General features: G+C 35.3%; 1 long non-coding RNA gene and 1 other non-coding gene across 2 annotated transcripts in view; both read right to left on the bottom strand.

Annotated features, from left to right (window-relative positions):
* The window catches only part of LOC130706480 (uncharacterized), a 412451-nt gene that overhangs the window by 216407 nt on the left and 181973 nt on the right, over positions 1 to 14071 (bottom strand). The gene's annotated exons all lie outside the window — the stretch shown is intronic.
* LOC114236401 (U6 spliceosomal RNA) lies at positions 799 to 905 on the bottom strand. Its single transcript, XR_003622370.1, has one exon. It is a non-coding gene; the product is annotated as a U6 spliceosomal RNA (small nuclear RNA).

The following is a 14071-nucleotide window of genomic DNA, read 5'->3' as shown; positions in this document are numbered from 1 at the left end:
ACCAATGTATCCCAGCACATGGAAAAGTATCAATACCTGGCTTGCTAAATAGATAGGTTCTTTTTCACTGAAAAAGAATGAATGAAAAAATATATGAATGAATGAATATACATGGAGGCCTGATTTTGAGATCTATCATGAATGTTTTATAATTGCTCCTGCCCTACAAATATTAATACTCTACTAGCACATAGTTTTGGAAGAATGAAAGAACCTTTTACACCATCTACAATTTCCAGCCCTTTAGAAAAGCTGTATCTGAGGGTCATGAGGTTCTATCATTCCACTGTTCCTCTATGTGTGATCCCACATTTATCTCAGGAAATAGGTACAAAAGGAATGCAGGGAGCAGACCCCAACATTCTTAATATTTGTTCTCCAAATTTGTTTAGTCAGCCTGGTTTCTTAGCACTCCTTGCTTTATCTTCTTTTAGTCTGTAAGGAAGCTGTCCTTGGTTTCTGGAGTTAGGAGCCCCTGGGAAGTCACACATTACAGGGAAAGACCAATGTAAGAGAGTTTGACCCTATTTTTGGATAGTGGACCACCGACTTCTTTTTTTTTTAATTGAAGTATAGTTGACTTACAATGTTTTGTTAATTTCTACTGTACAGCAAAGTGATTCAGTTATATATATATATATATATATATATATATATTCAGTTATACATATATATTCTTTTTCATATTCTTTTCCATTATGGTTTATTACAGGATATTGAATATAGTTCTCTGTGTACAGTAGGACCTTGTTGTTTATCCATTCTATATATAATAGTTTGCATCTGCTAACCCCAAACAAAAATATGGAATGCTTCATGAATTTGTGTGTCATCCTTGTGCAGGGGCTATGCTAATCTTTTCTGTATTGTTCCAATTTCCATATATGTGCTGCCTAAGCGAGCATACCACTGACTTCTTTTAAGCCTCAGTTTCCCCTTTCCTGTTAGCTCTGCATCTGAACAGGCTGATAAGAAAGTTTATACATGTTCCCTGCATGGCCCTTCTGAAATAGTCCAACCTCACAAATCACAAACCCAAACCTAGCAAATTCCCTAATCTCACCCTCTAACAATGATAAAGGCCCAACTTTATCTGGGACCTGTCTGTGTGCCCCCCCACTGCCCTTCCCAGTGATCCCTTGTACAAGTAATCAACTCTCTTTCAAATTCTCTCAAGTTCTCCACATCCTATGTATTAACTGGAAGGTGGTCCAACCCAAGTACATTGGGTGATCACAAAGTAGCCAGTCTGATGTAAATTGTTTTCACCGTTGACCTGCTTTGTACCTCAAAATAGTTTGGGTACATTTGATGAGTTTATCTCTAGGTAGCCCTTGTTAAAAGCCAGATTTGACGTATGATTGCATATTTGTTGGCTACACTGAGAGAGATTCTAAAGGAAAAGGTTTTAAACAATAAAATGTTAATACAACACATGGGCTAAAAGACCCATGGGAATCATCTTGAGCTGGGCCCTGGGTACCTGGGAAGACTGTGCAAAAAGATAAGAGTATTGTCAGGAAAGGAGTAAAGAGGAGATAGGAGGTATCTTCCTCAATTTACTGTTTTTGCTCTAGCTATCCCTAAGTTAATGATATTTTGGGAATTTACATTAAAGGCTTTGCAAAGGCCTGGCTTCTGGGTCACATGCTAATATGCATACTTTCCTTCTTCCTTCCTCCCTTCCTCTCTTTCATCCTTTCTCTTATACATTTTTAATTTCTTAATTTCCAAGTTTTACTTACTGTTCAAGTTTTAGAATGGTAAAGAAAGGACATAACGGTGGCACAATGGGAAGCATTGGCCAAGGAGCTATTTACCCTTTTGGCAACAGCAAATTTTTCACTTGCTGCCTGCACCCTCACGAGCCTATCATTTCCCAAATGGAAGTTGCTTTGTGGGACCATAAGAAAAAAGATGTCAAATGTGTGGCTTAGTGGCTGAAAATCAGGTAGAATCAAGAACAAAACAAAACAAAAACAAAAATAAACAAACAAACTTGTGAAGAATATTTACCAAAACATGTACTTCAGCTGTGATCCCTCTTAGACAGTCTAACATCACTGACATTAGACAGGATCTGAGCCCTGCCTATATGCCCTAGTAGGCACCAAACCCTGCTGAGAGCTTCTAGAAACAAGATGGTTTGGGAGGATAGAGCATGCCTAAACAAATTAACCCCTGCCCACGTAACATGGCAGGGGGAACTGCTATTTGTTTTCTTGTGGGACCAAAGATGGTGGCGTTCTGACATTGACATTAAGAGCTGACAGACAGGGAAGAATTTCACCCGTGACACAAAGATGCCAAAGAAGAAAACAACACGTCACTGTGGATAGAAAATAAGTTGGAACAAAGAAGGTTGAGCAAACGCTGACATAATGTCCAAAAAATCAGATGCACCTAGAGGAGATGCTGGTAGAAATGGTGGGGGTGGAGTAAATACTGAATTAAGTAGTTTAATCCTAAAATAACTGAGTTTACATAGAGTAGACTAAGACTATATGTTTGGCCTTCAGGAAAAAAGGAAAACTCAAGATAGAGACAAAGCTAAGTTGTAGAAAAAAAGAATCACATTTTTTTCCCCTGCATATTTGAGTGACTGAGAAATATCATCTCCTATATCTCCAATTAACATATCTATGTTAGACGCTAGCTTGTTAACTTTGTCTTAGAGAACTCTTTCAACCAAGAATTTACTGAAATAATCACTGACTATTTTACTAAATAACATTCTGAAAGCAAAATGAGCAAGTCACCAAGGACAAATCTTGTCCTCTGGTAGATTCTGCATAAATGATTTCTGTTAGCTTCCTTTCATCAAGATTTTTGCCAATTAATTCATAAATATTAGCATTTCGTTAATTGCACCAATATTAACATTTCATGTCAGTGGGGATTTTTAGGCAAATTTCTAATTACATTCAAAAAGTAAAACAAGGAAAAGGTTTTCTAATAATGCTGGTATTAGCAGGCACTAGAATTAGTTTTGTCTTGAGTACACATACATTCTAGTATGAAAATCTGTTGCTCTGAGTTTTAATGCTCAATTTTATGGGTATATCATGAATAACACATACTGAGTGTCATTAATTGGATAATGAATTTCAATGCTTAGGATGAATTTAAGAAGCAATCCATGCATCTTATGAATCTCTCTTTTTTTTTAAATCAACAGAAAATCAATTCCCAGGAAGTAAAATATTTTCTACATGCTTATTTAAGTAGTAATCTATAACTCAAGTGAATTATAAGCATAATTCAAGTATATTTTTGTTTCAATTATTTTTTCCAAAAGAAATTTTTTCCTATGGTGTAACAAAGCAGGGAGGTTTTATGAGAAAACTCATCTTATTTTTAATTTTAATAAGAATTCAAATAGACACTTCTACTATTTTGGAATTTTCTGGATATTATAATACTGAACTTTATGTAATTTACCATAATTTAATTGGTTTTACATATAAACTGTTTTCACACTAGCAACATGCTACAGGAACTAAAATAACACTTCATTTGTTTAATAATCCCTTATAGAAACTCCTGAGGTCTAATGAGGTGGGAATCTGAGAAGCAGCAACTATGGGGTTTCAATTGGCATTTTGTTTGTTTGTTTTATCCCTTTTCAGATTCATTTTAATTTCCCTGGGGAATCCTCAAATAACTTAAGGGAAAATTTGATGATGAATAACAAACATAAAGGTAACTTTTGAATTATGTCTGCATTTGACCTAAACCCTCATTCATTCTTAAGAGTATCAAGTTCTTTTTGTATCACTTTTTTCCTTAATTTTGTAACTATTTTCCTGAAATCTAAAAATCACTCAATAGGAAGTAATTAGAATTCTTTCTCTTAAAATATTTAAAGAACATGAATATCCTTCTGAAATCCCCCTCCCATATTATTCTACAGCAACACTAGCCTTTCATCCGTCTAATCTTTGAGCGTTCTGAGGTCTTTCTCACCTTAAATCCTTTACACATGCTATTCCTTTCCTCTAGCTAATTCCTAGTGTTTAAAATCTCGCTGGGAAAACTCCCCTTCCTTAGAGTCTTTCCCTAACTCTTTAATATGAATTAGATAAATCTGTTCCTCTCTTTGATGACATCTTGTTCTTTATCTTCTTGGCATTTATTAAATTTGAATTATGTATTTTTTGTGTGTATTTATTCTATCCATACCTACTTCTCAGACTAGATTAAATCCAAGAAGACAAAGACATTGCCTATTTTGGTTCACTGACGTTTATTTGGGTTTGGAAAATAACTGGAACTCAGAGAATGAATGACTGAATGAAAGAAATGCATTTGCCTACAAGAAGACCTGACTTAATAAATTTCATAGAATCCAACATAGCATAGTTATACCATGACACAATAATGGATATTCACAATGATGTTCTGAGCTCTTTAGAATAAAGTTAAATTATATTCAACATATTTTGTTTAAGAAGGCAGGAAATATATATCTAAAATAATGCCCATAAAAAATTTAAAAATAATAATGAAGGGGAAGGCTTCAGTTATGGGGAAATGTACATATTGTAATACACACACACACACACACACACACACACACAGATACATATAACCAGCTGTATATACATTTCACATTATTAGGGTCATTTTCCCCCTCAAAATCTAAATACTGACTCCTGAAGGAGATGCAGTTAACAGTGTACAGCTCGAAAAGCTCTTCTTGAACTTTAATTTTAGCAGCAGTTTATTAGGTAGCAGCTCCAGAGAAGACTATAAATTTATAAACAATAAGTGAAACTTCTATCCTGGTCAAATACTGCAAACCTAATGCTTCTCATTTTTTCCCAATTAATAATTCCAGATTTCTTATGTAGGAAGAGAAAAAGATGCCGGAAGTGGAAAACCCATGCAGTGACTGCCTCCTTTGGATCAGCGTGTTACGAAAAGTTGGTATCTGCCATACTGATTGACTGAGAGCAACAGAAAACCCCCGAGGCTTTCTGGTTCAGTTGGGATTGTAATGATAGACTAGCAAGATAAAAGCCTGCCAGAACATTAGCTTTGACTGTATGACAATGCCCTCCCCAAGAAGATATGATGCCGTGTGCATGAATATAGATTGAAAATGTGGATCCTGACAGCAGCGCTGATTTCACTCAGAAAGCCTCTATGCTGGGAGGATACTGGGTCTGCAATATATGAAAAATTCGTTTTCTCAGCTGGAAATACTCATGTGTCTAGGTGTACCAGTGGTGAATTTGGGGTCCATACTAATGCTGAAGTTTGAGAGAAAGAGAAAGAGAGACGTGTGGATATGTGCCCCTATTTGGAGTGAGCGGGTACTTCTTGGCCTAATGCTGGGGCATGGAAGAGGATCACACACTACTTAGAAATAAAATGTCTTTCCAGGATTCCTCGAAGTCCTTCTTTCCAAATGCGCCCTGATGCCATGAAGTAACTCATTTTCCTCTATTCTGTATAGCAGACACAGTTGTCATCATTTTTATTATTTCTCTGACTGATTCTCTCCTTCTGACCCCACAGAGCAGAAGGTTTACCCTCTCCAGAGGTGCAGAGGGGATAGATGCCCTTTTTTTTTTTTGGTTATTTCTTCACATAGGATACCTGGGGGGGGGGGGGTGGGGGGGGGGCGAAGAAGACAAATTTCTACACCCCTATGTTAGAGTAGTTAATAACATTGACTTTGGAATTCCTGAGTAGGATTTCTGATATCCTGAGTAGGATTTCTCTAGCTATGAGATCCTTTTTTTAATTTTTTGGTTTTTTAACATCTTGATTGGAGTATAATTGCTTTACAATGGTGTGTTAGTTTCTGCTTTATAACAAAGTGAATCAGTTATACATATACATGTGTTCATCCAGTATTTGTTTTTCTCTTTCTGACTTACTTCACTCTGTAGGACAGACTCTAGGTCCATCTACCTCACTACAAATAACTCAATTTCATTTCTTTTTATGGCTGAGTAATATTCCATTGTATATATGTGCCACACCTTCTTTTTCCATTCATCTGTTGATGGACACGTAGGTTGTTTCCATGTCCTGGCTATTGTAAACAGAGCTGCAATGAACATTTTGGTACATGACTCTTTTTGAATTATGGTTTTCTCAGGGTATATGCCCAGTAGTGGGATTGCTGGGTCGTATGGTAGTTCTGTTTTTAGTTTTTTAAGGAACCTCCATACTGTTCTCCATAGTGGCTGTATCAATTTACATTCCCACCAACAGTGCAAGAGGGTTCCCTTTTCTCCACACCCTCTCCAGCATTTATTGTTTGTAGATTTTTTTGATGATGGCCATTCTGACCGGTGTGAGATGATATCTCATTGTAGTTTTGATTTGCATTTCTCTAATGATTAATGATGTTGAGTATCCTTTCATGTGTTTGTTGGCAATCTGTATATCTTCTTTGGAGAAATGTCTATTTAGATCTTCTGCCCATTTTTGGATTGGGTTGTTTGTTTTTTTGATATTGAGCTGCATGAGCTGCTTGTAAATTTCAGAGATTAATCCTTTGTCAGTTGCTTCATTTGCAAATATTTTCTCCCATTCTGAGGGTTGTCTTTTGGTCTTGTTTATGGTTTCCTTTGCTGTGCAAAAGCTTTTAAGTTTCATTAGGTCCCATTTGTGTATTTTTGTTTTTATTTCGATTTCTCTAGGAGGTGCGTCAAAAAGGATCTTGCTGTGATTTATGTCATAGAGTGTTCTGCCTATGTTTTCCTCTAAGAGTTTGATAGTGTCTGGCCTTACATTTAGGTCTTTAATCCATTGTGAGTTTATTTTTGTGTATGGTGTTAGGGAGTGTTCTAATTTCATACTTTTACATGTACCTGTCCAGTTTTCCCAGCACCACTTATTGATAGCTATGAGATCTTAAGAAAGTCACTATAACTCTCTAAACCTCATAGGGCTGTTGTATAAATTTGATGGGATAATGATAATAAAGTGAGGCACATAGAAACTCTCTATAAATGTTATCTAATGACATTATTATTACCATAAATACAATGGAACCAACAACATATTTCAGTCATGCTTATTGATATTTTATCCTATGTACTTAGCCAAGAATCAAGCTAAAGTATGACAATTAATTTGTCCTTTTTTTTTTTTGAAGCAAAGGAGCCACGAGTGACATAAAACTTCACCTGAAAAATCTTTCTCAAAGTGGGATGCGTGAATTTGGGTTTTTACCTTAGAGAAATAGTGAGGAAAAGTCCTTTCTGTGACATGACTTTGAAGATGTTCTGACATTTGCGATGAAACAAAATATTTTCACTAAAAATTTAACTGTCATTGTACTCAGTACCTATGGGATATGTGTAATTCAGTACTAACAATTCAATAGTAATTTTTAGTCTTTATATAATAGAAATCAAATATTTTGCATTTTTTCCTCTCATCTGAGTTGAATGGCTTGCTCTCATGGTAACTGGGAGTAGCTGAATAAAAACGTAACTTTTAGTTTTTGTTGATGAATATTTTTTGATGGAATAAAAATCTGATGATATTCTGACATCATATACCAGGTATGTGCAAAATTCATAGCATTTTATTTTCCTCTCCTGTAGGTGAGTTGCTAAGCTGGTTGCACGCAGGAAAAGTTGTTTGAGTTTTGAACTCTAAGATTATTTAGGATGGAAGATTATAAATAATTATCTTTCTTTTAGGGAGTTAATGTATGTTATCCCTATTTATTACTTGATCATATTTTACTATATTATTTATTTATTTTTTACATTTTTCTTTTCTATTATTCCCATAATAATTCAGTCTACGCCCTCCATGCCTTATAGAATTAAAAATTGAGTATTGAAACACCATTTTATTTTTATGCAAGGTCTCTTTACTTAAAAAAAAATAGTCATTAATATTGTTAGATAAAAATTATTTGATTTCACCTTCATATTGTGTTTTACATACATACTTAGATATCAGCCATCTGGAGACACCTGACTTGCTAAGATGTAAATCTGGACCATATTAGAATGGCATGTGCTAAATATGTAAGAATTATCAGCAGAGGAGACAGTTGAAACCATAGATATAAGTTCCAATACTACTTTTTCTTAAGCTTTAATGTGTATTTATAGGAATCACCTGGGGATGTTAAAATGCAGATCTGATGCAGTGGGTCCTGTGTGCGGTTCTACAAGTCTAAAGAGCTCACAAACACTGATGTTGCTGGCTGATGGATCACACTGTGAGTGGCAAGAATTTAGACCATCCAGGGGAAAAGTCAGACTGAAAAGAGTAGACAACTAGGGAGATGATCCTGCATAACACATCAGAAAATAATTCAAAGAAATGCAGTGAAAATGATTAAAATAGATGAATTAGAGAGAATAAAAAATGAACAAAGAAGAAGAATAACAACAACTAAGACAAACCCATTTTTAAGAAGTGGCTGGTCAAACGGGGCAAATGATGTGAAAAAAGACGCCACAGGAGGAAGAAATGAAAAGGCCATACATTTAATAATTAAAAGATCATTAGTTATTTATATATCGTTCGTACAAGAACTTGCCAGATATATTCAATTTGAATATTTTCTCTCAGTCTGTGGCTCGCCTATTCATTTTCTTAATGGTGACTCTTGATGAGCAGAGGCTTTTAATTTTTATGAAATCTAATATAGCAGTATTTTATTTTACGGATAGTGCTTTCTCTGTCCCTCTAAGAAATTTCTGTCTATGTTGTGAAGATATTTTCCTAAGTTTTCTTCTAATAGTTTGCAATTTTTATAACTTTTATGCTTCATTCCATACTTCATTTTGAATTAATTTCTGTGTATGGAATGAGGTAGGGGTTTCCTACAAATAAATAAATAGTAATAATAACAAACGTAATAATAAACAACTCAATAAAAATGGGCAAAATTCTTGAACAGACACTTCACAAATTAACAATAAAATCAAGAAGTGCTCAAGATCTTTAGTCATTAGGAAAATGCAAATTAATATCACATGCAGATATTGTACCTATAGGCTAAAATGGTTAAAATTAAAAAGATCGAAAACACTAAATGTTGTTAATATATGGGGTAATCAGAACTTTTATTCATTGCTGGTGGGGCTACAAAATGGTGCATCCACTTTGGAAAATTGTTTGGAGGTTTCTCCTAAAGTTAAACATTTACCTACCCTATGATTCAGCAATCCTATTCCTAGGCATTTACCCAAGAGAAATGAAAACATGTTCACAAGGAGACATGTGCAGGAATGCTCATAACAGGTTTACTCATAATGGCCCTGAACTGGAAACAATCCAAATATACAAAAACAAAAGAATTGATTAATAAATTGAGGTATGATTATTTAAGAGGAAGCACCTAACAATAAAACAGAATGAACTTCTGTTACATATAACAACGTTGATGAAACTCCAAAATATTATATGGAATCAAAGAAGCCAGATGTGAAAGAGTACACACTGTACAATTTCATTTAACTTAAGTTCTACAAAAGGAAAAAATAATCTATGATGAAAAAAATCAGAACGCATTTTCCATCCTGCTGGAGGCAATAACAATTCTGATTTCTTTCATCGCACCTACAAGGTGGCATGAGGGAATGATCTGGAATGAGGCAAACACACTACAAAGGTGTGTGGTTTATACAGTGTACATATTCTCAAAAATATTTAGGACTCTCTGCTTTTTCACTGAATATAAATTATATCTCAATTTAGGGAAAACAAGGTGAAAAATGAAGCATTAATTATATTTGAAAGGGATATTTCGGTGGAGGGGTAGGGCAGACCCCTATTTCAAAGACTGAAGGAATGCACTGCAAAAAAGAAATGCAGGTCCCTTCTTTCGAGAATTTTAGCTTTGAAGAGAGAGGGATGCCACTGTTGTCTGAAATAAACACAGTAGCTTTGTTGTTGCTGTTTTAGGTAAAGATCTGATAAACTTTTTTAGCCTAAGAGAAGGAATAGTTGAATAAGATGGAGAAATAAAAAGAGTTAGATCAAGAAAGAACCCAAAACTGATAGTAATGCTTATGAAATGAGATTAACCCAACATAGGCCTGACACATCTGAATCCGTATCAGGTGAAGCAAAATCTGCTTCGGGCCCTTAAATTCTTCTTAGCTTTTTTTTTTCCCCTATAATAACTCTGGCCTACATTATTACAGTTAAAAGCTAAATGCATGTCTACGTGAAATCATTTAAGAATTTTAGAAATGCTTGTGCAAATATAGCATTTAATAAAATTTAGTGTGTTCTCCTTCATTTTTTGCTTATTTGGTGAACCATTTGTTAGGGGTTGAGAAGACTTGAAGAAATTTTGTTATCCGAGCTCAAGGAACACAGATGTCAAGTAAGTTTACACTTAATGTGAAAAGAAGCTATGTCCTTGGAATTTTGCTCTCAAGTTCTTCAACTAGTGATCTCAACTCCTTTAGGATTGTCATAATAATTCTCACAGCACAGTTTGGTTTTCCTGACCTCCTATCTGAAGCAAATGATGCTCTAGGACCTACTGTGTTTTAAAATAAAATATTACCTAAAATAATTTATATTTCAGAATTGTATGAAGGCTCCTGGGATAAAGAAATAGCTTGGGTGAGACAAAGATAAACACACAAAACAGAAAGCAAGATAAAGGATCTCTGCACACCAAGAAACATCTTTGGTATTGCTACATCTGGGATAAACAATAGGAAAGCTATTTAAGTTCTATATGTAGCTATAATCTATTTGGATGTCATACTGTTGAACTCAGGCTGTCATTTGCTAATATTTTTCATTGGCTCAAACTTTAATCTATTACATGTTTTATTTCCCAGTTTTACACTATTCTTTTATGGGGGCTGAGTGGATTCACGGTGTTCATTTCTATCTGTTATTATTTTATCTAGATATGTAGATACTAAATTTATTGTACTTGACACAAACAATATCACCTTATTCATCCTAATTTACCGATTCTTATAGTGGATTTGAGCAGAATGCTGACCCTATAGGGAGGATGATATATGGGAATGATATATGGGATTACACAAGCACAAAAGATATTAGTGTTCCCTAACTTTCCTGAAAATACAGGAGGATTCCAGGAGGAATACAGGAGGGTTTTTCTTGGGAATGGGAACCTGGAATTTTGAGAGCAATTTACAGCACAATGGTTAGAGCACCGGCTTTGAAGCCAGAGCATCTGGTTTCAGAAGTTACTTAGTCTTGGTGTGCCTCAATGTACTCTTCTGTGAAATGGAGTTTATAACAGTTCTGTGAATAACAGCTGTGAGGAATGAAGGAGATAATACAAGTAGCATTGAGAATAGTGGGGTACTCAGTAAAGATTAGCCATTATTACTGGAGTGAAAATAAATAGCTTCTTGCTTCCAGTAGTTTCTCTATCGTACATACATATATAACACACAAAACTGAACTCTGGATTTATGTTCCAAATATGTCTGAATTCACATAGCCATTGCTCTGGATTCATGACCTCTCAACATAGAATTCTAGCTAAACAGCACCATTTCTTCTTCTATAACCAACTATGAATTCATTTATCAAATGCAGGCCAGAATCTCTGTGCAGCTCAAGTAAAATTTCAAGTTTTGAAGCACACATCCCACATTCTTGTCCCTGTCTGCTCTTCGTGAATGCTCTCAAACCAATCTCCTTTCCTGAAATACTAGAAAGGGACTCTTTATTAAATACCTTGGTTCCTATTTTCTTCTTTATAATGTGGCTGCACTTGTTATTTCCAGGAGATCCCCACTTCTCCATTCAGTACAGAGATAGCCTGCCCTGAAATCTTTAATTACTGATTATACCATCCTCCTAATCTTCATTCCTTCTTGGTCTATTCACCCAAGGCTGATTTGTGTCTTCTGCCAAAGTCCCTATAGATGAAACTGCTTCTCAGTTAATGTACATCTGTCCGCCACCCCCACCCCCCAACTGATTTAGAAAAAAAAACCCCTCCCATTCTGCAAAGAATGCCACTTAGAAAGGTTGTTAATCACCACATGCTTGTTCTGAATTGTATTGTTCTGCATTGTATCTTGCTGCTCGATTGTAAGCTCCACAGGGCAGAGCTTTTGTTTGCCGTGCCCTGACTATTGTTCAGTGCAGTGTACATTGATGGCACTATAGAAAATACAAACAATAGCTTTTTCCACGTTTTTCCATTTTAATTGTCAAATGAGATGGTATAAAAGCACAATTCACACAAGTTGAGTACACAGCAAGTTAGCTGAAATTGCTAAAATAAACCATGTGAGTTTAGAGGCTAAGTCTGTCTTTTTAAAAGAATCATTTGCAACTCTTGTCCATTTGTCGTTATTTTTCCCTAAAAATTACCTGAAAGTCTAACTTGTCTATTTAAGTGATTGCAGGTTACCCTCAACTCATTTGACTTAGAGGAGAACTTTGTGGGCATTGAATCTAGTACCTGAATATAATTGGCACTGCCCAAAACTGTAGGGATTAAAGGCAGTGTCTGTTAAAGCCTTTTCACAAACTGACTCTATAAAAGTTGCCATTTTCCAGTAAAGTTCACAATTAGCACCACTGACAGCAGTCAACACATGTTAACCTGTGTTTTTTTGTGGGGAAGTGATTAAAAAAAAAAAAACCATAAATAAATGCTAATCTCTTGCCAGGGCACAGGTTGCCTTATCTCTAGGAAATTCATACAAGGCAAGCATAGCTCAGACAGTTGCCAAGTATTTCAAATGCTTCTGCCTGACATTAGCTCCTACAGCACATCTCAGATGGGACTGTTTCTCTGGATTCAATATCTTACTAAATAGAATGTTGATTGAATGGTCAAAGCTCTAGATGGACTCTAAGAAATAGCAATATTACAGAAGACAGACGTATAAACACCATAAACATAAAAGCAGATTCCAGGAAAATTGACTTATAAATGGACACCACACAGGTCTCAATGTAAGGCTTCCCCAAAGTCTCAAATATAAATATAGACAATTTAAAAATAAACTCATAATGATATATTTTAGAAATTTTTATACAGGCTTAAGTGGTAAGTAATGGTATTTGATCTTTGAACACAGACTGGTACAGCGCAAAGTTTTCCCTATTTCTGAATCGCAAGAATTTCTCAGGGGATGTGCCAAAATGCAGATTCTCAGGCCCAATTCCATTGCTATTGACACAGGTCTTTGAAGGGAGAATTCTTGATATCTGTATTTTTAAGAGTTCTCTGAGTTGATTCTTATGATTAGGTAATAAGTGCCAGAATGGTAAAATGGGAAAATGAAACTGGAAATATCAAGCACTCAGCTCTCGGTTGGATTGTTTTTCTGCGGTCAGATGCCTTCTTGTGGGTCCTACATCAGCTGCTTTGGCATTCCAAACCTTTTTTTTTTTTTTCTCAAATAGCAAAAGAAGGGTCTAGACTGGATATTCTCTAAAGTACTTTTTTACTCCAACATTCATTCTATGATTCCAATTAAGAAAATGAGCCGGTTCATATTGTTTTCTGATTCATCTTTACATATCTGAAAGATTAAGCAAGCTTGCTAAGAACAAAGCACATTTGCTTTGTTCTCTCTTGATACGTATAACTCAAGACATTTCCCTACTGCAGGCCAACGTGTTAACACTAATGCAGGAAAAGGCTTCCTTGAGAAATCTTGATTTTGGGGGTGTTTGGAAGTGGATAAGCAGTAAGTAAAAGTGTGTGATACAAAGACTAAATTAGGTCTTCGAAGGCTCTTTAAATATCCATTCACGATATGGCCACCAGCCCCCGGAGAGTCAAATAAATTATTCTGAAGATTCTTTCATAAGATAATGGAGACTAATTTGAAGAAGTAAATAGTAATCACAATATTAAGCATTTCAAACTACCTTTATGATTATTTTTGGAACTCCCCAAGCTGACAGATTTACTTGATGCTAAGTCCTTTTCCCTCTTCCTTTAAAAAAAGCATTTTACATAATCCGGCATTACCTATTTTATATATGTGGCATTTTGCTTAGCATTAAAGTAGTTTATTTGGAGAAGATCTTTTACATACTATTCTGGGGAACAGCCTGCTACCCTCTTCAAGTAGCAACAAAAGATGCAGGGATGCTTGTTTAAATG

The sequence above is a fragment of the Balaenoptera acutorostrata genome, chromosome 2 (genome assembly GCF_949987535.1).
Source record: "Balaenoptera acutorostrata chromosome 2, mBalAcu1.1, whole genome shotgun sequence".
In the NCBI taxonomy this organism is placed as follows: domain Eukaryota; kingdom Metazoa; phylum Chordata; class Mammalia; order Artiodactyla; family Balaenopteridae; genus Balaenoptera; species Balaenoptera acutorostrata.
The sequence above is the reverse complement of the archived record's forward strand: the minus strand, read 5'-3'. Positions and strand labels throughout refer to the sequence as shown.